Raw genomic sequence first — 24,764 nt, 5'->3', positions numbered from 1 at the left:
TTTCCAACTTTCCATATTTTCCTGTAAAATCATTCAATTGTTTATTTTAGGTAAAATAACATCTTAGTAAGGAATGCCCCCTCCTGAGGGTGATGATATTTCTGTAGAGCTTTTTTTTTTTTTTTTTTTTTTTTTTTTTTTTTTTTTTTTATGGTCTTAACTTGCTGATAAAACTATATAATCTTGCAAGCACTTTGCTTTGAAATACTTATTTTAAATAATCCTCATAGCTGAATACTCCATCAACATTTATCTCCAAAATCTAGTGTGAGACAATTAAGAATTCTTGGAAATGTAAGGAGCTTGGAAAAAAGCAGATGGGATGGTGCCTATACATAGAAAAGGAGAATCCAAAGACTTGTAGAGCAGACAGTATAAATTAAATACTCAGAATTATTGGAACAATTTATTAAGTAATTTGAAAGTACTTGGAGAATAATAAGGTGATAAGACAGCTAATATGGATTTGCTAAGAGCAAACAATGACAAACCAGCCTAATTTCCTTTCCTTTTTTTTTTTTTTTTTTTTTTTTTTTTTTTTTTTCCCCAGAATAACTGACTTAGCAAAAAGAGAAGCAGAAAATGTGATAGTTCTTGACTTGAGTAAGGCTTTTGATGATATCCCCTCTGACACTCTCAGGGAAATATGGTGAAATTACAGGTGATGAAATTACAATAATGTTAATGTACAAGTGGCTGAAAAACTGTAATAGTATAGTAGTTATCAATTGCTAGCTGTCAAACTGTAAAGGTTTGTCAAATGTAATATGATCCTAATATGAGTTCAGTGTGAGTCAATATATTCACTAATATTTTGGGGTACTGGAATAAAGAGAAACCATTTATTTTCAGCATCGTGAAGGGCTTTACAAACATATTTGAAGGCATGAGTAGAACTTAGGTGGGCTGAGTGGCATGAATGACACCACCTCCTCCTTTCTGCCTTTCTCCCACATTCTCTTCTCTTCAGTGTTTGTGGTAATTGATATTGAAGAGGAAATTCTTCTTCTAATGATATTTTTCAGCTTTCACACTCCTCAAGAACTAGACTTAAATAGTTCTATACATTTGAGCCTATTTCAGCCTCTATTTAGGGGCATACCTGGAGCAAACTCTTTTTCCCCTTTGCTTTCTCTTTTGATTAATTTGAGAGGTGAATTGAAACCAGCAAAATGAAATCCAACTGCAAAATACAAAGTGGAGATAGAAACCAAATGAATAAATGCTGGAGTTCCTTCTAAGCAATGGGGTTTGGTCTCTGTTACAGTGTGTCAGAAAGTGAAAACAAGTCAACAAACATGGTACTTTTCCCAAAGGCAGGCATATAACATTCAAGGGTGTATTAATAGAAGTATCATCTGCAGGGAGATAATTATTCTGCTTCAGCAGTGAAAAACCACTTGCATGCTGAAAAATTCATTTCTAATATATAATAAGCAATTAATAACATTGAAAGTCTTTAGGAATCATGTTAGAAATAAATCTATCATTGCTACTGTTTCATATACATTGACATCCAGTCGCCCTGTAGTCTCACAAAGTACTCTCTGCCAGTTTTATGCATCGTATTTTGAGAAGGATGTATGCAAGCTGGAAATAATTGAGAGAAGCTAAATTATATATATATATATATATCTAATGAAGGATGCAAAATATTAGGTTTGATCAGTTTAGTACAAAAGAAGACTTTATAGTGAAGATGGATGGGATCATGCATAAAACATTCTTTATAAAAAGACAGTATATATTGGTCTCCACATCTGCTGAGAAGGGGAACAAAAAGTCTTTGGGTTTAATTTACAGTAATGAGAATTTACATTAATGACTTGTCTCAAATAAAATGCATTAATGTTTTAGAAAATATAAGAATGTTGGGAAATCCTCAAAGCTATATATCTTTAAGTTCACGCACAGCATTGTGCTGGGTGACTGCAGCCTATAATTTATATGTCAGCTTTGTATATAGTCTCTGATACTTTTGTTCACTCTTCACAGGTGTCAACAGGTAATTTTAACAAATATGCAAGCTATTAGCATTTCTGATGTATTTTCTCTCGTCTCCCCATTCAAAAAAATATCATTAGAACATTTTTTTGTTGTTGTTGATTTTGGCATGCTGGTGATTTTATAAAGAAAGACAGACACTCAGAATGTTTTATTCATGTTCATAAAATTAGTGACGTATTTCTTACATCAGGGGATATAAATAATCTAAATGCATTAGGTATAATATTTTAAAATAGCAACCAAGCTTAGACTGACAAAATAGTAAAAAATGAGAAGGAAAGGACTGGAGATAAGAACTTGTTTATTTGATATAATGTGATGAAAAAAAAACATACATATCACATTCATTTTATTTGTCTACATAGTTTTCCTCATTCATTCCTGGCTACCACTACTATCTTACACAGGCAGTTAATGGTCTAGAAACCATCTGAAAACTAAAGCTTCTTATGAAAGGTGGTTAACATGGTAATACTGTTTATTATATAGCTTGGATGAAAACAGATAAACCATGTGTTTAGTTGGTTTGACAAATACTGAACACATTTTAATGTTGTCCTTGTTTACATGAGGGTCTCATGCTACCTTAATGAGGATGGCAAAATCAAACCACAATAATTTCATAAATTAGACAAGATATTTATACTTCTGCTTTTATTTCCTCTTCTGCCTTTTAACGCACATGCTAGAGAAGTCTATATGAAGCTATTAAAGCAATTTGGGGGGGGGAAGGGAGTATAAGTACTTTGAGAGCATTCATGAACAGAGCATTTAAAGAGCCAAATTAGTTTAAAGACTTAGAATGTGTGCATACTGCTAAGTGTTAGCTGCTCTGTGGTAAATGAGTGCACATGCTCTGCCATCAGCTAAAGGGAGGCAACTCAAGCCATGCTGGCTTGCTTTACTTGTTCACATTTTCTGCATGCACTTTAACAGTTACCACTGACTACTGTATATGAAATTAGTTGCATAGCAAGTTGTGTGGGAAATTCACAGGGATTTGATGCATATGAGCATTAGTTCTCCAGTGTGGTTGTTCTTCACTGGATGATTTCAAGAACAGAGAAGAGTAACCAACCATATCATGTTCTTTCCTTGAGTTTTTATCCATAGCTCTTAGAGTTAACAGGCACTGTATCAGAAGTATGCATTACTCATTTTGGAAACCAAGAATAAATTCAATATAGTAACATTGCTTATTCTTCTTCATTGCTTACCCTCCAGAAACTGATCTCCTGAATGGATTGATCAATACCCTGCTGTGATTGGAAGAAAATTCATGACCTGAGGGGGAAATTCATGTCTGAGAGGAGCAAAGATTGAACAATGATGTGCAACAAGTATCTCTATTATCAGTCCAATTCTTTCTTTATAGATATCTCTAAAGATCTCGTGTTTTTTTTTTGTTTGTTTTTGTTTGAAAAGTAGACAGTTATTGCTAATGATATGATATGATCTAATAAAGATATATTTAAATGTTGAATAATATATTTATTAAGTATTTATGATATTCAGCAATTATAATGCACACATTTTTGACCAGACAAGTCATTTTAAAGAAAAAACTTCTTAAATGATTTCCCATAACTGTTGAATCCTTTTCACAGAGAAAAATATATTAGAGAATTTTGAACACTTTCCTGGTGAAATTCTCATTTTGCATTTGTGTTGGGCGGTTGCATTTCCTACCTGATTAAAGGAAGGTAGTTTGAAATCAGTGTATGCATACTTTAGTTCACAGATGGTGTAGAGAGTGATGCATAAAATGTTTACATGTGAATATAGCTATCATTCATCAGACGCATACAGAATTATAATATTACCATTGCTTTGTGGAGCAGAAATCTAGGTAGGAGGTATCTACTATGAGTGATTTGTATGAACTACTTTAATATATTTTATTCTCTCTGGCAATCTAATTACAAGTCTGAAAGACTCAAAATTCTCTTGTAAAACCTTGTTCTAGTGGAACAAGAAAAGGCATCTGAGAATCTGTGATCTGCACTGTTTTTATACCCGGGTCACACTTGTAATTATTGTTTCCTGTCATCAATGAGTCTAGTTTCAGAGTATAAATAGCTAGTGGGAGACACTGCCTTTGTCCAAAGTACAAAGACCTTCTTGAGCTGTGTAACAATAGGAATTCCAGACTTAGTTAATGCCTTGTGCACTGCTGCTTGGCAAATGTCCTGAGGGACAGAGTAGGTACACCTCATCTGAAGAAAAGGAGTCATAAACACAGAGATAAGTAGAAATAACTTCATTGAGAATAAAAGTTACTGCAGTCTATAATAATGAGAGGGAAAAATGGCGTAACACTTTGCCAAAGAAATGTACAGAGTAACAGAGCATGGTAACAACCTGGTCAAGATCAATAACCAACCAGTGTAACACAAAGAAATGACTTGAACTGGGAATAAGTGTCCAAGGAGCATGAGAGATAACTAACAACATCCATGTATAAGTAAAACAAAATTAGAAAGAGAGTAGCTAGTCAATTTGGCTTTCTACAGGTCAAATGTCTTGAGAACAGTACAAGAAAAGGTCGATTCACTGCTTATGGTAGCATATATGTGAGCCTTTGATTTCTGCTGATACAAAAGCAGGCAGCTATAGGACCAGCACACATCATTCACCAGTTCCCTGCAGCCTCACTGTGAGTGTGTCGAGCTGGCAGATACTGAGATATATTTTTCAGATGGGAGAAAACCCTGTGCTATACAGTTCCAGTGCACAGGTGTGAGTGTTCAGTGTGCTCAAGACAGTCAGTCACAACCCAGTACAGTCCTACCCTTTTGTCTCTCCTTCTGTGCAGGCTTTGAGGGATGCTCATCACAGAGATTAGAAGGAATGGGTTACACTACTGCTCCACCTCAGCAGCGAAATGGAAATTTTATGCTAAGCTTGTTCAGATGGTTATTTTTAGATGTTATGATACATAGCTAGTGGAACAACATACTGTACATTGTCACAGTTTTTCTTTCATAAATATCACAGGTGATAATTATGAAAATCTTACTGCTTTGTTTTTTAAAATGTATTCCTGTACTGTTGGCAGAAATTAACAGTGTCAGGGAGCACTTTTGACCTGTTTTAGGAAGGAAACTAGTTTAGATTAGGATGGCTCATTTTGACCTTACACTGACTCCTCTACTTTGAAAGCTTCTAGTTTTAAGAGACTCACTTTCAGGACAGTGTTCATCTGTCTATCTGTGTGACTGCCTACCTGTCTGTTTATCTTAACAGTTAAGTTAGGAGACACATTTTTTGATGAAAATATATTTTTTACAGATGTTTTCCAAAGTTACCACTTCTCTGTCATCAGAGTTTTGGGAATTTGTGGTAGTGGGCATCCTAATATCTGCTATAACAGTCTTTTTCCAGACCAGGAACCTTTATACAACAGTGCTGTGCCTAAATCAAGACAGACATAGATAGAAGAGTTTTTGTGCAATCCTATTAGCTCATTCTATGTCTTTGTAATGTTTTGTCTGCTTTCTCAGTTGCCGATTTTTTTTTAGTTTCACACTAGATAGGGAGTTCCAGGGGCCCAAATGTTATCAGGTGCCATGTGAAAGACCCAGAGCTGTGTTGGTTCCTGGAACAGAGACACTAAGACAGAAGATAAATACCCCAAAGACATAAGACTCGTCAGTCTTCAGCTTAGATTTTCTACTGTTTTAATAACGTTTAAATAATGGATTGCCTCCCCCCTCCCTTCATCTTCTAGAAATCTCCTTTGGAAATCATTTGTATGTGCTTATACTGTATATAAAATGTATGTATACATTTTATATTGCATAAAAAGCAGTGATGCATACACTGGGCACGTGCAAGTCACAATTTCCTTTACAGTACACAAACTCCATATTGGCAGCTCAGAGTGACTATTATGAGTCTGCAGTTGTGGCCTTGAAGAGTTAAATTGTTGGCGCTTTGGGTGTCTGATAGGTTTATAAACATCCTTGCTGCTGACAGGAATAGATTGCAGGAGAAAGTTTTGCTTTTATATGGCCTTGGTTATTACGTAGTATGCTAAAGTAAGTTTTAAATAGAAAATTGCAATTGTGAGCAAATAATAAGCTCATATTCAGTTCTTGCTCAGAAAAGTTTAATAGTGATTAAAGACTTCCTCTGATTTCAAAGCAAATGATATTGATATCTTAGTATAGGAAGGCTTTTTCTTTATCATTTGAGTGTATTTAGAGGGTAATCATGTAAGGTTGCCTTGATGATTGTAGTGTCAAAGTGTGGTATGAACTGTGATACAAACAGTATCTGTTCTTCACTTTCTCCTCTAAGAAATCTCTTATCTAAATTATTTTCAAGTCAAGACCAAATAAATGAAGTGACAAAATATTTTGGGTGTATTGGTGTTTTAACTGCTTATCTGAAAATAATTTAAAGGGCTTCAGTACTGAGATAGTCAAAGCTTAGCTCTGTCAAACAAACAAACAAACAAAAAAAAAAACAAAACAAAAAAAACAGCGGTTAGAGGAGACTCAGTTTAGTTACACATTCATACATAAAACAAGAGTACTTATAGACATGGATCATTTTGAAAATATGAGGTTTATAATAGAACAGTTAGATATGCAATGCATTGTGCAATGCATTCCTTGAACTTTGCCTGTTAACCATTTAACTTCATCAAACAGTTCAATATTATACATCATTATGTATTTATCAACTATGTCTGAGTAATTTCATGTTTTATATCTGTGGGTCTGAGATTTTTTTTTTGCCTTAAAAATTTCAGAGATCAATGTTCTGAACATTATTATAATCCTCCTACTCAGGACATAATTATTTGCAGGAAATCTTTCAAACATCAAGCTATAACTCAAGTTAGGTTGGAAGTGGAGGAGAATGAGCTGGAGAGAGGATTAGTTCCACACCAAATATCTGCAAGAACTGGCTGAAAAACAAACACAAATCATAGCAGGCAAAATCACAACACACTATACACATAAATAAAACAACAGGCACATTCTGAAGAAATACAATAGGGAGTTTATTTGAGCTCAGAGTCTACAGATACATTTTTCCAATTAGCTGTCAGTCTTTTTCCTAAGACACTATTCTGGCCTTTACTTTTTCATTTACTCATTTATACCATATAGATTTTCAAAACCACAGTGTCTTAAGTGGTGGTGTTGATTTCATATTGTTTGCATTGTAGAAATACCAGGAGTCAAAAAGAGTTTCAAGAAAAAAAGGAAAAGAATAGTTTGGAAGTTCCAGGAAAGAGAGAAAAGAAAGAAATGAGATGAGGGTATATTATTATTATTATTTTTATTATTATTATTATTTTTTACTTAGGCTCCTCCTATTTAATAGCTTTATTTGCAGTATCAGGTAGGGGCTCTGGATGACAAATGTCTCACTTCTTAGTTAAATTTCCATATATATCCTGTGTAACTAGTTTATAGATGCCTGTTTGGACTCATCTCTCAGTCATTTCTTAGGTCTTTTTCTGCATCTGAATACACTGGTTTACCTAGGAGATTCCATCCATTCCTAGGGGACTTTTCTAATCCGCCCGTCTGCATTATTTGTCCTTGTATTGCTGCTGAGCCTGGTGTGCAATGAATAATTCAATCACCATTCTCACCTTAGCCCTAAAGAAAAGATAAATTCATAATCTTTCTGAAAGTTGCAGCAAGCAGCTTGAGCATTGGTCTTCTTCCCACTGACATGTATTGGGTTCCCTTCCAGCTGCTCAGACCATGATTTTCTGCCATCAACCCAAGGCTCTTTGCATAGTACCTGTACTGGGTCTGGCTGGGATGTTAACTTTCCCTGCAGCAGCCCATACAGTGCTGCGCTCTGCACTTGTAGCTAGAACAGCAGTGGTATCACACCGGTGTTGTGTCTGCTGCTGAGAAGTGCTGGCACAGCATCAGGACTCTCTCTGACCCTCCTAAGGGTCAAAAAAGTGAGAGAGAAACATCAGCAGGGCAGCTGACCTAAACCAACCAAAGGGATATTCCATACCATATGATGCCACACTCAGCAATAAAAGGTGGAAAAAGGAAGAAGAGGGGAGGGGTGGGCTCTCGTTGCGAAAACGTCTGTCCTCCTCCCGAACACCGGCTACGTGCGTTGAGGCCCTGCTTCAAGGACGTGGTCAAGCATCACTCATTTGTGGGAAGTAGAGAGTAATTTCTTTCCTCTGCACTTCCACATAGCCTTTACTTGTTTTGTTTAGTTATTCCCTTTCCCCCTCCCTCTTCTCCTTTCCCTTTTTTCCCTTTAGTTGAATTGTTTAATTAATAATAATATTTCCTTAATAATATATATATATATTTTTCTCTTTAATTAAATCATCCTTATCTCAACCCGTGAGTTGTTCTCTTTACAAGAAAGCAGAATTTGAAAGTACTATCAAATTTTTGCTAAAATATCATAGGTATATAAATGTTTCAAAAATGTATTATGACAGCTTGGAAATTATTAATCACTGCTTAATTTTTTTTTCTGTTGTGTTTTCTCACAGTTAAAATTATTTACTATTTTTGCATATGTGTAAGATTATTCCTTCTCTCTCACAAACTGCTTCTTTATACAGCAGGTTTCTGTCACAAGAGGAAGTGGCTGTTCTCTTTCTGTGTAAGACTATAAGTTCCCCAGAAGTCTACATATTCAATTATTTAACCTTGATAATGAGAAACGGTTAATATAGTTAAGGTTAATGAGACAATTATTTGAGAATACCAGCCATCAAAGCACTTTATTCTAGTTAACCATGCACATTCATTAAAGTCATCTCAGTCTTTTCTTTTAGTACAGGTCTTTTCAATAAGCCATTATCAATAAAAACCTAATTGTTCAAGAATCAAAATATCTCTCACCACCTAAAAAAATCTGAGTTGTGAAGTAGTTCAAGTTCAGACTAGGTGTTCTTTTTTCCATCCAATTACCTGGTGTCAGCTAACTAATTATGATCTCTTCAAGCAGATGGTTCCTCAAGCAGAGATAAAAAGACAGTATAATAGGAACACACTCCCTCTCTCCATGAAATTGGTTCTGTAAATGGCTTTTCATCTTATGTCCAACTGGCTGCTATTGACATCTCATAACTCTCCCCTCATACTACGTACATCTTACATCTAAGCACAAATGCCTCATACCTCTTCTGCCTAGGTAAGAAGCAGTATATGCCATGGCTTGTTTGCAGATTGAGTGCATGCTGACCGGACAGTTAGTAAATGGAAAATGATTAGACAGCTCTTCTTTCTGGGCTATTATGTGGGCCAAAGAAGAAAAGGTAAAAACATTCTTTGATTTTCATCTGTCTGCTTTTTATAGGGCTTTTGGTAACATCATGCACTTTGAAATTCCTATTGCTGTCATGTCCTCTTGAAATTGCCTGCATGTTTAGAAGCTACTGACATGCAGAAACGGACAAAAAGATGGTATGTACAAACATGTATGTAAGTTCACACACGAGGGAATATACAAATTTGATGGCATAAACCTAAAACTAAAAGAAATGTTACTGGTAAAATCTTTGTCTTGCTGGAGAACAAAGATAAAGTAGAAAGCATACAATGTCCCCTAATGCAAACTATATGTAACACTCCTCAGATGTAAAAAGACAACAGTGCTCTATGTATTTACATGTATCCAGTGCCTCTTCATGAAATATCTATGTTAAGTCTAAAATGAGAAGTGAGCAACACATAATAGAAGAAGATAATTGAGCAGAAAGTAATGACTAGAAGGAGAAAGAATTTTCATGTAGATGTCATCTAGATGCTGAGTTTTGTCATTGGCATACAGAACACACTACTGGAGGCAGGAAGAAGGAATGGGATGGCAGAGCTTGCCTTGGTGTTGATGTGTAAAGAGGATGTATCCTTGGACAGTCAGAAAATCCATTTTTCTGCAAAAGTGATTCTCAGACTTGCTGTGAACTAAAGAATAGTGGTGCAGAGGTAGGTGATAATTTTTCAAACTGAAGTTTATTCTGGTCTTGCAAATTCATCACAAAACACAATGTACAGGAACAGTGAAGTCTGCAGAAGCTTGCTCGCCTGCTCTCAGCCAAATGTAAAATGCAAACCAGTTGTAAAATATTAAATTCTGTTAATAGTCAATAGTTATATTAGTACTTCTTATTTTTATTTTATTTTATTTTTACAATCTACAATTCTTTTATTTTGTTCAGTAAAGGTTACTAGTTTTTGCTGTCCTAGATATTTTAAAAAATGAAAGTGACCCCATGCATCTGTTCTGAACTTCTAAATTGTGAAAGTATTAGTCTCTAGTGATTCAAGCCTCAAATGGAATAGCTAAAATAAAAATTCCTATTTATCCCGTGTTTGTTTACTTCACAGAAATGAAAATACCAGACCAGAAAAATGCAAAAGGACTTTTGTACAAATAGCTTTATTGATTGCCAAAAAGCAAATAAACTGGAGAGTAGAATTCCCTCCACCAAATGACAAATGCATTATAAATCACAAAGGCATTCTTCAACTTGAAAGACTGCATTGTAGCTCCTGGAAAATAACAGAAAACATTGACTAGAGTATTTTATCCAATAGCATGCTATTTGTCCAACAGCAACAAGAAGATACTGATCTATAATATTTTTAAAACAAGTTTAAAAATTCCTTTATTGTGATTGCACTAATATCCCTTGTTTTTCTTATTTTTCTGTGATTAGAATTATTATTGTTTCATAAGGATTACTACTTTTTTTTTTTTCTCTACAATTTTTTAAGAATTAGAGTATTATTACACTGAAAAACGCTACATTTTTTATTTAATACACTGAGAATAAATGTATTGGCAGAAAGACTTTGCAGAAAGCATAAACTGGGAATGAAATTGAAAAAAAAAAGAATTCTTAAATAGAAATATTATGTGCAGACATTTTTATTACAGTTAAAGAAGCTCTAGGTACTATAGCAGATTCATATGACCCCAGTCACTGAACTGCCCACTGAGAAGAGCTATCTTATTCTGTCTCTCTGCTGGCACAATTTATAGTCTTCTAATGAAGTGTTTTAAAATGCAGTATTATGCAAAGGTTTTTAAAGAGGGTGTTGAGAAGACTTTTCACAAGTAGAGGCAAAAAAGGTAACGGATCTCTCAACAGTGTTCCTGCCTTGCTATGGTTACTGTTTTAATGTTTTTCACAGAGAAAAAGCAGATACTAAGAAAGAGACAAACTGTCATACTTGTTCTGGTCCCTAATGGCCTTTGAGAAGCGTACACATGAACATGAGAATACCTTTACTGACTTGGTGTTTTTACTCTCTTTGTCTGATCACATGAATCTCATCTGCCTGTATAACCATACTTATCATGCATGGAAATTAAACTCCCCCTCCCCAAACACATTTTTTTCAAGTATCTATTTCTACAGATGGCAAATGGAACCAGTTCACAAATTCCAGTCTGTTGCATTTCTTCATAAGTTTAAAGTACATGTTTTTGATTCAATTCAGGGCCCAGGAGCATCTTCAGAAAAGCAAACTTCTCAAAGAAAGTCCTAATTTTGCAGCTGGCAATTGAAGGATTTGTATTGAAGGAATGATTCACCATTTTATGCATGCCTTGAATTTCTGCTTTAGTAAACAAGAAGGGGGCCAGGGTTCTACTTGTATGTTAAGATCTGAAACCCAGAAATACATTGTACATATGACTAATAAGATTTTGCTTCTAAACAAAGTGGGAATAATTAGGAAATGTATTTGAGCTTGGAGCTGCTGACTGACAAGGTACACAGAAATATGCCCTAAAACGATAGAAAAAAAATAGCCAGGCTTGGCATTCATGCTAAATGTAGTTTATTCATTAAGTTACCTTGTTGAATGTGCCATGATTTCAGTGAGATACTGCTTGGGGGTAAAAGGTACTGCAAGAGATAAACACACACATTTAGAAACACATTCTACAAATCCACCCTGGTTACTAGCTAGAAAGTCTGTATGTTTACTGCTTGATTATTAAAGCTGCACATCCTTATCATTGATACAGCTCAGTAGCACAAAATTTTGAAGCATTTTAATAACTTTCTTATTTGCCAATTTTATTCAAAAAGGAGGTGTAAAATTACTGTAAATCTATAAAGGTGTTTTCCTCATTTTGAGTAGTCTATTGTACTTGTCTGATGATTAATAACCCACAAATCCAAGCTTTCTTTTGTTTGTAAAGAGGGCTTTTTTTTTTTTTTTTTTTTTTTTTTTTTGTCTAGGATTTCCACCAGGTCAGAAGTGTTAGAAACATTCCTGAAATAAATCAAAATGTTAGATACTTAAAAATTGAAAGCAGAATGTATCACCTCACTTAGAGTGTGCCTTTCTGATAGAAGTACAGCATTCTAAGGGCTTTAACGTATAATGACTTTTTCCCTATAATTTGCTCCTATATGCTCCATCTGGTGCTAGTTAGACAACTGTTTTTCAAACTGTTTTCACAGAAGCAACAAAAGGGTAAGAAATGACTAAATGGACAGTAGTTGTTAATCTGATTTAAAAAATTCCCACCAGGCAATGGAAGCAGAGCTGAAAAGGATATTGAAGTAGTCTCCACTGAAGATGTAGGTGAGGTCATTTTCTTCTAGAAAATCCAAATGAAGAAGATGAGGTATATCTTGTTCTCTTATGTCCTGTTGGAATTTTTATGCAAGAGCCATCAGCCAGGAGAACCAACTCTCAAGTGCCAGGTGTTCAATAGACTGATTACAGCATTTCTGTCCTGGATTGGCCAAGGAAGTTTATTATGTATGAAACAAGTTAAAATTGCTGTTTCCTATGCACTGAAGACATGGCCAAATCTAAATATGAACCTGTTCAAAGTCATTTTTGGTATGGATCAATTTCTCTTAGTAAGAAATAGGCTTTTCTCTTCCATCTCAAGTTGATGTCATCTAAATTTCTGTCCTGACCCAGTGAAGAGGGTGAGACAGAAGGTAACTAAATGTAACTCTTGTGTACGGAGATATTTTTAAGGAAATTCCCTAATTTCGGAGGAACATATGAATGTCTTACTCAGCCATGCAAGCAGAATGGCAATTTTAAAGGGAAACCTTGTTATGAAATTTTTTTTGGCCTTCTCTTTATGAAGAACTTTTGAGTTTGAGTTAGTTTATCAGTGTTCTGTAGAAGTAGTAGAGAGTGAGAAAGTCACAGCTATTTCCTACCAGCAACTTTCCAGTCTCATCACATATAGACAGGTTATAAGGCACCTAGGTAATGTTCTCTCTGCCTGTTAGTGTATGCTAAGAACACATCTGTGAAATGACTCTATACAGCTCTGTTTACACAGTTGTAAAACCTTTAATGCAGATATTATGCTCAACAAAGTCAAGCACTATCCCCTTAAGAACAAGGTCATGAGGTGTACTTGGCTGCATAGGTATCGAGTGCAATTTTAGATGCCCTGTATCTAGTATAGTATATGTATCTACTGTCCCTATATCCCTGTATCCCTGTATCTACTGTATCCCTATATCCCTATATCCCTGTATCTACTATCCCTGTATCTAGTTAGTATATGCTTGGCCACTAGCAGCTACTTTAAAAAAAGACACCAGTTTCTCACAGACCCTGAGTCAGTACTTTAAATCCCATGCCAGTGCCCTGGATACTTCATGGCATCCTGGATCTCAGTGTACCTTGCGTCACTAGGATGTAGTGGGCACACATGGAGAATGACTGGAGGAAGAAAGGGAAGCGCTATGAATGATATCCTTTGAGATATCCATAAATGCACCTTGTGAGCTTTGCTACCTTTTTTTTTTTTTCCCTTTTCCACCCCCCCCCTTTTTTTTTTTCCTCAGACCATAATCTTTACCAGTCTCCAAAACCAGTCTTTTATGGTATTGGTGCAAAACTTTATGAAGGCTGTGTTTGTGCCACTATAGGTACTGCTGAGCACAGAAGAAACATCAAGTTACTGTAACAGAGGTCACCATTTTTCATCTTATATTTTTTCCATCATTTCCTCACATATTTCACTTTTTGCACACATTCTCTTGTGCCTTTTTCACAGAAGTCTTTTTGTTTCCAGAAGGAAATACCCAGCCTACCTTTCCATTCTTTTAGCACTGAAATATATTTATATATATTTTTTCTGTACTATACTATACTATATACTATACTATATTTCTATATTATTCTATGTTTTTATACTATATTTCTATTATACTATACTATATACTATACTGTATTTCTGTACTATACTGTACTATATAATACTATTCTATTAGTTTTGTTGTTGTTCTTGCATCTTATTTTTTCTTCCCCTTTACACCTACCCTTTTCATTTAATCTTTTTGTTTTAGCATATCATGTCATCCAACCTTTATTTCTCCTTTCTGCATCCTAGGTTTTTTCCTTAGCACGTTGTCCTATTTTTCCTGTTCCTCCTTTTCTCCCTCCTGAGCATTTTTACATTGTCCTTTGTCTGCCTTTTTCTGTCACATTATCCTGCTTCTGCTCTCCTTTTTCTCTAGAGTGTCATTTTGGTATAAAAGAAATTGTATTGCATGTTATTTATTCTCTACAATTTGGGGTGAATGGACTTGCCTGTATAAATAGACACATTTACACATAGTATCCTTCAATTACTTCCAAATTGTCACTATAATTTCAAGAGTACACTATATTTACAGTGGTTGAATTCTCCAGTGGTTACTGCAGTATAAATCTTTCACTCTTATTTATTCATACTCCACCATAAAGAGGCAGTATTTGAATTTTCTGTTTCTCATGGGTGTTCTTTTAATGCCACTGGTCCAGATTGCAGCTAAGCATAAGCATGTGCAGGTGTGTAAACTGAGGGCAATTTTGTTCCTAATCACCAGGCTCCTAGGAGGAGTGCTTGGCTAGTACCACCAGCAGCACTGATACATGGAAGGTACTGCTTTGGTCATTACACTTTTACATGAACTAGCAATCAGCAGCCAGCATAAAAACATAAACAAAACCAAACAAACAAAATATGAAAACAAAAACAAAAAAGTGCAATGCCGGTTTTTTTTTTTTGATTTTTTTTTTCAGTCCTAGCTCTGCTTCAGTTACCATTGCTTTCATAAGGAAGTTGAGAAAGTCCTTCAGTATCTCTCAAGGGATTCGGTTGGTGCTGTGCTCTGTAGGGAAGGTGTCCCTGGGGACTGCCTCTGGAGAGGAATTTTTCAGGCATGGCAGTACCTCAGAAAGGCACAACAATTGCCTCACTGGTGTAAAAATAAAGTGTCATTTTGCTACTAGGTAGAGCAGCTTTGAAACAGAGAGAAAACTATTTTTTCTGATGCTGTGTAGGAAAATTTCTGTTGTGCACATGCTTCGTTGCTGAAGAGGACAAGTGAGATGTAAGTGGATGCTACACAGCCAAAATTGTCTTGAAAATAAATAAGATGAAAATATGTAGAAGCAAGGTGACAGAATGGGTACAGGTTTTACACAGAATTTCTACACAGAATTTCTAGGTTGGAAGAGACCTCAAGATCATCGAGTCCAACCAACTTTAGTGTACATGCACCCAAGATCATAATTTTAAGTCTTGCACTTTCTTCAGAAAATTGATTGGAAAGAGACCTCAGGAGGTCACCTAATCAGCAGTCATTCCCTAAGATAACCAGTCCTCTTTTGTGTCTTGTCATCTAAGGTCTACTCAGATTTTTCCTAAAGACCACAATCAATGAACATGCTATGGTCTCGGTAATCTATTTTAGTGTTTCACTTTCTGTCCATTAAATATCCATCAGCAAGTTCCCTTGGGACCCTCATCCCATTCCTTCTCTTGTCCTGTCCTGTCCTGTCCTGTCCTGTCCTGTCCTGTCCTGTCCTCTCCTCTCCTCTCCTCTCCTCTCCTCTCCTCTCCTCTCCTCTCCTCTCCTCTCTTCTTTCTTTTATTTATTTTTTCTTTTTTTTCCCCCAACAGATTGATCTTGATGCATGTGGTACTCATATTCATATTCATATTATGTCAATTGACCTAAAAATCCTTACTCTCTGTTTGCTCCCTTTCTGTCTTCTGTCCTTCACCTGTCATACACAAATCCTTAAAGATAACCAGTATAAATCTGAGATAGCTTTTATTGTCTCTGTATCCTTGGATGAAATTCAGTTTGATTTTGAAAATTTAGGTCAAATAAAGCATATAAATGATCTCAATAGTTTATAAACAATTAATTTCATGTTCTAGGTTCATTAGTATCATATTCTTTGGTCAACAGTAACAAGTGTGATGAAGACTTTGTTCTCTTTTTTCAGTTGTGAATTCCTATGTGTTACAAGAATCAGAAACCATGGGAGCCTTTTTACTGTACATATTGCTCTTGTGCAGTGTTGGTAAATGGCATCATGTTTACATGAATGACCTTCACCAGGTGATCTGAAAAGGCTTGAAATAGGCTTTGGGCAAATTTGAGAACTTCAGGGCTTCTGTTACACAGGAGACATGCCAGTTAGTGACTGTTTTTCTATAACATTGAAAACTGTTGTTTTAAATACACACCATCAGTGCACAAAGGACAATGCAGATTATTCGTAAAACATAAGATCTCGGACACACACAGTTTTTCTTGTTAACTCACCTCCAGCAAGGTTGAGGCATAGACCAGAAGACACATAAATTTGTCTCCACCTCTTTAAAGATACCCACCACTGAATTTAAGGCCAGTGCTATAACCCTGACTGAAGTATTCTCAATCACATTAACTTCAAGAACCTTGAAGTCTATGGTATGTTGAAGTCTATGGTATGTTGAAGTCTATGGTATGTTATGTCTATATGGATTGAGATCTTCCAGCTACCAGAGAGATACAAATACAGTGACAGTTATTAAGGAGGAATTAATGAAAAGGGAAAGAGTCATCATCAGCAAAACTTTCCTAGGCAACCTGCTCCAGTTGACCCTGCTTGAGAAGGGGTCTTAGACCAGATGACCTCCAGAGGTTTCTCCCAACCTCTGCCATTCTGTGAATTTTGTACTAAAATTTTACTGGCTTATGGTTTGTAGGAGCCATAGGTGAGTATTGAAATATGCTTCTTTTTGCAAGCCTTGTGGCACATCATCATGTTGCCTACATTTCTGACATTACAGATAACTGGATTTTTGATTGAGCAGCTATTAATTTCTTTTGTTCAGTAGAATGTGACTTTCCTACAATTTTGTGGGAGTATGTACCTCTTCTCTGATGCCTGAACATTCAAAATCTGGTGCTACTTCATTTAATATAAAATACTACATTTAACTTTGGATTTTTTTTTCAGAAAAGTAAAAATATTTGCATTCAAGTTACCTGCTGTCTATTACAACCACAATGAAATGTACTCCTATATGTTGAACTGTGAATGAATTTATAGTGTAAAGTGACACAGAAGAATTTTAAATGAAGAAATGTAAAACCAAATGAAAACAGGAAATCATTCAGTCATTATTTCATCTTCTTACAGCTGTTACTTTGCAAAAGTGGAAAGGAACACTTTATACACACTTGCAGGCACTTAAAATTTTGGACTGTCAAATCAGATATGTACCTTAAGGGGTAAAACTTAAAGGCTCACAGAACAAGAGAAAGCTTACTTCATAAGCCTGTTAATATATATATATGATATATAATATATATAATATATATAATATATATAATATATATATATGATATATAATATATAATATATATAATATATATATGTGATATATAATATAATATATATATATACATATATATAATATATATAATATATATTTTGGTTCCTCTATGGGTTGCCAATCTTTTTACATACTTATTTATGCGTGTTTCTTTTCTGTCCTTTCATATAGCATTAGACTTATAAAACCTTCCTGCTTCTCATTTCAAAATTATAGGAATATTTTTCTTTTTTAAAAAACGTGATAGAGGAGAAGATCTGGCTGCATAAAATAGGCATTGCCAGCAGATTTAGTCACAGACAGATTTTAGCTTTATTACATAAGACTACATGTTGAACAAAATATGACCATTAACTGTATCCAGAAAGCGAAAGAATTAGTCTCTGAGTGTGTATGGTAGTCAAAAGTTTGTCCATCTCATTTACAGTGTAATTAACTGCTGCACGAATATCTATAGTAGCAAACCATGTAATCCCTACGCCATGGTTCCTCAAGGTTTTGAGGCCATTATAAGACAAGTTTTTGCTAGGTAGAAAAAATTGATACCATATTGGTCATTACACCACAGGACAAATTGGGTTTATGACTGTAATATTTTCACCTGGACAATTACAAATAAACATTTCCAAAATGTTTATAATGTTTAATTCATTACATCACAGGACAGAACTGACAAAGGCCCTGGAACTAAGGAAGAGCTAGAAGAAAAATAAATTGAATGTTGTGTTCAACTAAAAATGAAAGTTTTAACCAGATAGCTACAAATTCATCACATTGTTTATTCAAGGCCAGAAATAATTATAACATTTCATTAGTGTAAATAATTTATTTTCAGTCACAAAAATGAATCAATGATTCGAACTTAAGCCCTCTAAATTCAAACTTTCTTGAGGCTGAATTGCTTGTACATGTACAGCAGCACCAAGGAAATCTGGGAGATCATAATCTTAAAGCTGTCCAGAGAAACAATGATTTGTAAGTTGTTTTTTTTTTTTTTTTTTTTCTTGTTTTACCAATTCCCAATTTAATCATCAGACTGAATATATCCAGAGCCTTTTTAGTCATAGGATGAAAATTTTTTGTGAATGCATTAAATTCATGATATTTTCTGCATTTACTGTATGACTATATGCTATTTTGTCATAATAAGAAGGATGACAATATTCACTGAGAATATATAAAACACTAAATGTTGGTGATATTTTCTATTGGAATAAACATTACAAAAGGACCAGGAGATAGCACTCAATAAAGGCCTGAGTAAATCTTCGGGCTGCAGTGTGAGCTAATCTCTCTAGCCTTCCTCCCTCAAACTATTTATCTTTTCTCTTGTCAGTGAATGTAATGACCATGAGAACACCATAAAAATAACCAATTCCTCTAGCATTTTTAGAAATGTGATTTCAGGGTCCTTTTCAAAATACCTTCTTGCCTTATTCAGGCCTTCAAAATGACGTTCATGACATTCATGCTCATTCTTTTCAGTTATTCTTTTTCCTTTTCTTAGGGAGAACTAAGAACTGGGGAGATCACCAGCTCCATTTAAATACATTTGCTACATTAGTACAGTTGTTACACTGCTCTTCAAAAATAAGGAAACCTCACTGTAATTTTTTGTGTTTCATCAGCTTTGCTTAACTAGGTAAAGATATTCTGCTTGTTTAAGGATAGTTGTGGGAACAACACAGACTTATTGTCTGCAAATCTTTTATTTCTTTGTAAAATGCATCGGAAAAAGAAAATTTTTTACTCACTTACTGCTTTTTGCTTTGATAAGCTATTGCACTAAAAGCAAACATTTGTATTGCCCTATACCATTCTCACATATGACTCTGATGATGGCATCTCCTTTAGCTCCAACTGTAATTTTAATGCTATTATCTAGTTCTCTTGTTAGACAAAAGACTTTAGTGGTTACTTGACACGGAGGTAAACTGCGTCCAGACTTTGATCAGCAGGTCAAAAATATAGAAAGCCTGACTGGTCTCATACTTCTTGCAGTTACAGAGCTTGTATTCTTTGGCTGTTTCAGATCTCTATTGCTACAGTGTTTATTTTTATGGAGGACAATGGGCTCTCAGCTGAAGTTAAGTATTATAATGCTAACAAATGCAAATAATAGTTACATTTATTTTTTATTTTTTTTCCAAAACAGAAACCATTCCATGATAATGTGACTCTGTTAAATAGACATAGATTAATAGGTCTATAACCCATTCATTATTACTGTCAAAGAACAATGAATGCTTAATGACGTACCACAGGAAAAAAAAGCTGTGCTACTTGAATATTGTCTCCCTCCCATACACACACACTTTCCCATTCACAGTATTATAGCAGAATCACCTCTTGTGTTAGGTGCTACTTGAATATCTGGAAAGATTCAGGATTAATTTTCCAGAGGTCCCAACATCCAACTGATAGTTCAGCTAATGCACTGAATAAATTCCAATACATTATTCTTTGACAGTTCTGCTTTAAATTTTGTATACTTTAAGGATGGAACTGAGGAGTACTCTTGACTACTCCAGTATACCACATAAGAGAGAGCTTAATTTAAATTAATTTAATTTAATCAAATAGCTTGTTCAGTACAGATGAAGTTCTGAATATGGATCAAAAAAGATAATGAACTTGAATATTATAAAAGAAATTTGTGTCATTTGTTGAGGTCAGTTGTTTTCTGTTTCAGGACAGGATATATTCAAGCCGATGAAGAGAAAAATACTTAAACATATTTTATATATCCTGCATTTAAATAATATAAGGCAATTTCTAAACAGATCTGGTAGTTTTTCATTGCAATTTCTACAAAGTTTGATGCAGTAATACACTTTACATGCAAATGATAAGTAATTCCTGCCAAAAAGTCATATATATATATATATTAATGAGAAAACTAGTCTTAAATCAAAGTTTCTTTTCCCCAAATCTCTGTAATTGCAAGCAGTTCCCTTACCAACAACTGGAAGTAATTTTCTATTCAATGGAAAAATAGGTTATGTTTTTCAAATAATATTTAATTTCCTTATCTAATTGCTTTGGCATAAACAAGATACAAAAGCTTTTGCTGCCTAAAAACCCCGAACAATTTATATTTTACATTAAATTATACTCAGTTTGAAAGGAAATAATGCATCTGCAGATGGTGCTGAATTGCATGAAATTAATTACTACATGTGCTAGTTCTCAGTAATTAATTCCATTGAGACCTGTAAAATCCATTGTGAGCTGAATTACATGCTTTTTAGTCTTTCCTTTTCTACCTGAAAATTGCTGTATCATATTCTAAGCCAAGTTAAAAAGTGACAAGGAAAATATATTAAGGTCACCCAAGAAAATATATTCCATTTTCTTTGTCATGCTCACAGCATAGAGAAATCAAACACTTACTGAGCTTGTGCTACTACAGTGACCAAACACTTCTAAATTTCTTTCTGGGAAGTAATTATCTACTATTGATGTGAACATTCAAACTTGCCAGGATCACTGTTCTGTCCCTACACCGGTTTTAAGCTAATAAACACAAAGTTTAGATGATCTATGAGGTCCCTTCCAACCTGAGCCATTCTATGATTCTATGACTTTGCACAGTAAGGGAGGCCACTAAAAAGAAAAAAGGTTGAAAATTCCACAAGTTAGTCATGATATGCCTATTAGTCAGACTGGTTTGGGGATAGTAAGGAGGAAGTTCACATCAAGTGTCATTATGTAAAACCTCTGTAGTCAATGCCACTCTACTCTTTCCAACCAGCCATTTGGTCTGGATTCAGTACCATGAATGACTGCTTCCAGTGACATGTCAGACATGGCCATATTAGATCTTTGCTCTTATTCTCAAGTAAGGTCTGTACAGCTAGGAAGGCTGATAAAATAATTTGTCTCCACTGCTTGTGGTAGCTGACCTAATTCACCATAGGATAATTTAGGTGCAACTGCATGGGTCTACAGTCTGTTGAGCAGACATATGCGAACGTGCATACTTCTTGGCACTAGTTTGAAACTTCAGACTTGTAAAAATTTGTTTGCCTCTCACTGAAATAGAAGATTTCTTTGGACTTTGCTTTTTAAATGCAGCAGTGTAGAAGAACCCTATTTCAAACTGAAAAATAACATTTTCAGCACATTTGTTATGTTGTTGTTTGTTGTGTTATTTAATCAGGGAAGTTCCTGTAAATCAGAACATTTCAGATCAATATGTGGCTAAAGAATAGATGGTCTTATTGAAAAAACAATAATCCAAACAATTATCTTTATCAGCTTGAATTGAATTTTAGCTCTTGTCTCAGTTTTTATTCCTTTCTACATTTTATGTAAAACTAATAGGAAGGGTGAGTGGGATGGGGCTAGGTTTCCAGGTGGCAATTCTGGTATAGTAGGTAAGAAGGAAATCTCAAACACTCTCTGCTACACTGCACTTAAGAATCTGATCAAAAAATGAATAAAACTGTCAGTCTCCAAACTCACTAATACATGTTGATGCCTTAAGTCCAACATTCCCTTAGAAGACTGACGGTGGAAAGAAACCTGGAGAAGGGAATAGCATTTTCTCTGCCTCAGGCATTGAAAATATGTGACTCTCTGGCCTTTCTACTTTTTGCAGAATGTAGGTATGTGTGCTTCTGTAACCTTTCAGTCCAGACAGCAACTGGATAAATGCCAAAGAAAGCATGATCTGCTTTCTAAATCAGTGGGCAGTTTACTGCATGAACTAGGCCAGTCAAAAACAGGTGGCATTTTTTCTTCCTATAATCCTAGTGTGCTGCTTATAGTAACAGACACTATTGGTGCTTATAGTAACAGACATTATATAGATTCAAATTTGAGATTTTTCTGTGTATATTAGATACAAGGCCCATGTAAATCACATTTAGGTTTTATTGGCTGAATTAAAGTGTAATTATGTAATAAGCAAACCATAAAACTGCTTCTAGTATTTCAGTAACTGTCATAAAATACATTTTGGATACTTGGACTTCACAGACTTTTCTAGCAGTGGATTTAAAAATGATAAAGTATGCATTCTCTTTAAATACAAACTGCTTTAACAACGATTCATATTGATAGTTATACTATTAAAATATATTTCTGACACACAGTGGACTCTTCAGTCATGACTCACAGACTACCCCCTGGATCTCAACCCACTTTCATTATGAAATCAAGAAAAAGCAGGTGCATTATGCCCAAATAGCATTGTGGATGCAGTATCCTTTTGGGAACTTCAGGACAGGGGTGGGCTTCTTTCTGCATGACTTGGAGAACAGATGAACTCATCTCTCATGCTCCTGAGAGCTGTGCCAGGAGTTCAATTTCATAGAATCATAGAATCATGGAAAATCCTGAATTGGAAGGCACCCACAAGGATCATCGAATCCAACTCCTGGCTCCATATAGGACCACTCACCAATCAGCCCATATATCTGAGAGCATTATCCAAACACTTCCTGAACTCCAGCAAGCTCAGTGCAGTGACCCCTGCCCCTGGGAACTTGTTCCAGTAGTTAACCACCCTCTCATTGAAGAACCTTTTCCTAACATGCAGACCAAACCTGCCCTGGTGCAGCTTCATGCCATTCCCTCAGGTTCTTTCACTGGTCAACAGAGAGATTACTGCCTGCCCCTCTGATCTACCTCATGAGGAAGCTGTTGATCACCACAGTGAGAAAGCTGAGGTCTCTCTTCAGTCTACTCCACTCTAGGATGAACAATCCAAGTAAATTCATCCACTTATATGTAAAGCCTTCACCATATTTGTAGCTGTCCTTTGGATGCTCTTTAATAGTTTTATTTCCTTCTTATACAGTGATGCCCCCAAACTGCACACAGCAGTGGTGTGGCTGTACCAGCACAGAGCAGAGCAGGACAACCACATCCCTCGACCAGCTAAAGATGCTATGCTTCATGGTTGGTCCTTTTGGCTTCCAGGGTACACTGTTGACTCATATGCAACTTGTCATCAAACAGAACCCCCAGATCCCTTTCTGCAGGGCTGCTCTCCAACTTCTCATTCCCCAGCCTGTACATACATTCAGGATTGCACTATCCCATATTTCATGCAGCTGGTGATTACCCAGTCCTCTAATTTGTCAATATCTCTCTGCAAGACCTCTATGCCCTTAAGGGAGGCAACAGATCCTCCAAATTTAATATAATCTGCAAACTTGCTTAGTATGCATTTGAGTCCTTCATCCAAGTCATTTATAAAAACATTAAACTAGCCCTAAAATGAAGCCCTATGGAACCCCACTAGTGACTGACTGGCCAGCCTGATATCCCCAGGCATTTACTATAACCCTTTGAGCTTAACCCATCAACCAATTGCTCACTCATTGTATTACACATTTGTCTAGCTAATGTATTCTGGACATTTAGTCCAGAAGGATACTATGAAAAACAGTATCCAAAACTTTTCTGAAATACCTGCTGAAACGGCAAAGACCCCTTAACTTGGAGATGAAAGTGGAAAGTCTGCCACCTACTTTTACTTCATTCAAGTGAAAACAGTAAGAACCAGAACAGATGGTATGGAATTGCCTAAGTAGCTGCATGAAGCCAGCAAACATAACACTGGATCAAAGGAATAGCTCCACTCTTTTGGAGTTGCAGTTAGAGGCCAAATGAAACATCTCATAGTATCTGAAATGGCCAAGTGTAGGCAACTGTATCACATTCTGATTCTGTCTCTATTTTTATTTTTTATTTTTTTTTTCAGGCTGTTTCCTTTATGAGTGCTCTGAGTTTCCCTTGAGAGCTCAGGCATCACCATGAATTTGAAAGGGAATATCTAATTTAAAACCTCTCTCTCATGGCTTGTTGCAGAGCTCCTAGTTTTGTGTATGAATATTGGTGTTTGAGTTACTTCATATGTGTATGTAAGTATGGGCACAAACATCTATTGCACAAAGGCTGCATATGATAGCGATGATGAAGATGATACTGGAACATAATTTGTGATCTTAGCTTCTTAATTCCCATATAGTACATATCCCTAAGGACATGTGCTTAAGCAATACTTTTGTAGAGCTTTGTACAACATTTTTAAAATGTAATTTGCATGTTCATATACATTTTTTAAAGGATTCAGTGTGTTAAAAAACAATTAATTTTTTGCTTAGTTTAATTAAAATGCCCAAATAGTA

At 35.4% G+C, this 24,764-nt stretch overlaps 1 long non-coding RNA gene across 1 annotated transcript; it reads right to left on the bottom strand.

Annotated features, from left to right (window-relative positions):
* Nucleotides 1–1,533: 1,533 nt before the first annotated feature.
* Nucleotides 1,534–23,666, bottom strand: LOC118164838. Its single transcript, XR_004749693.1, has 3 exons — nt 23,030–23,666; nt 17,219–17,224; nt 1,534–1,545 (listed from the first exon to the last, which is right to left on the bottom strand). It is a non-coding gene; the product is annotated as an uncharacterized LOC118164838 (long non-coding RNA).
* Between the last annotated feature and the right edge of the window lie 1,098 nt (nt 23,667–24,764).

This window comes from Oxyura jamaicensis, chromosome 3 (assembly GCF_011077185.1).
Source record: "Oxyura jamaicensis isolate SHBP4307 breed ruddy duck chromosome 3, BPBGC_Ojam_1.0, whole genome shotgun sequence".
NCBI classification, from domain to species: domain Eukaryota; kingdom Metazoa; phylum Chordata; class Aves; order Anseriformes; family Anatidae; genus Oxyura; species Oxyura jamaicensis.
Note: the sequence above shows the minus strand (reverse complement) of the source record. Positions and strands in the feature narration are given on the sequence as shown.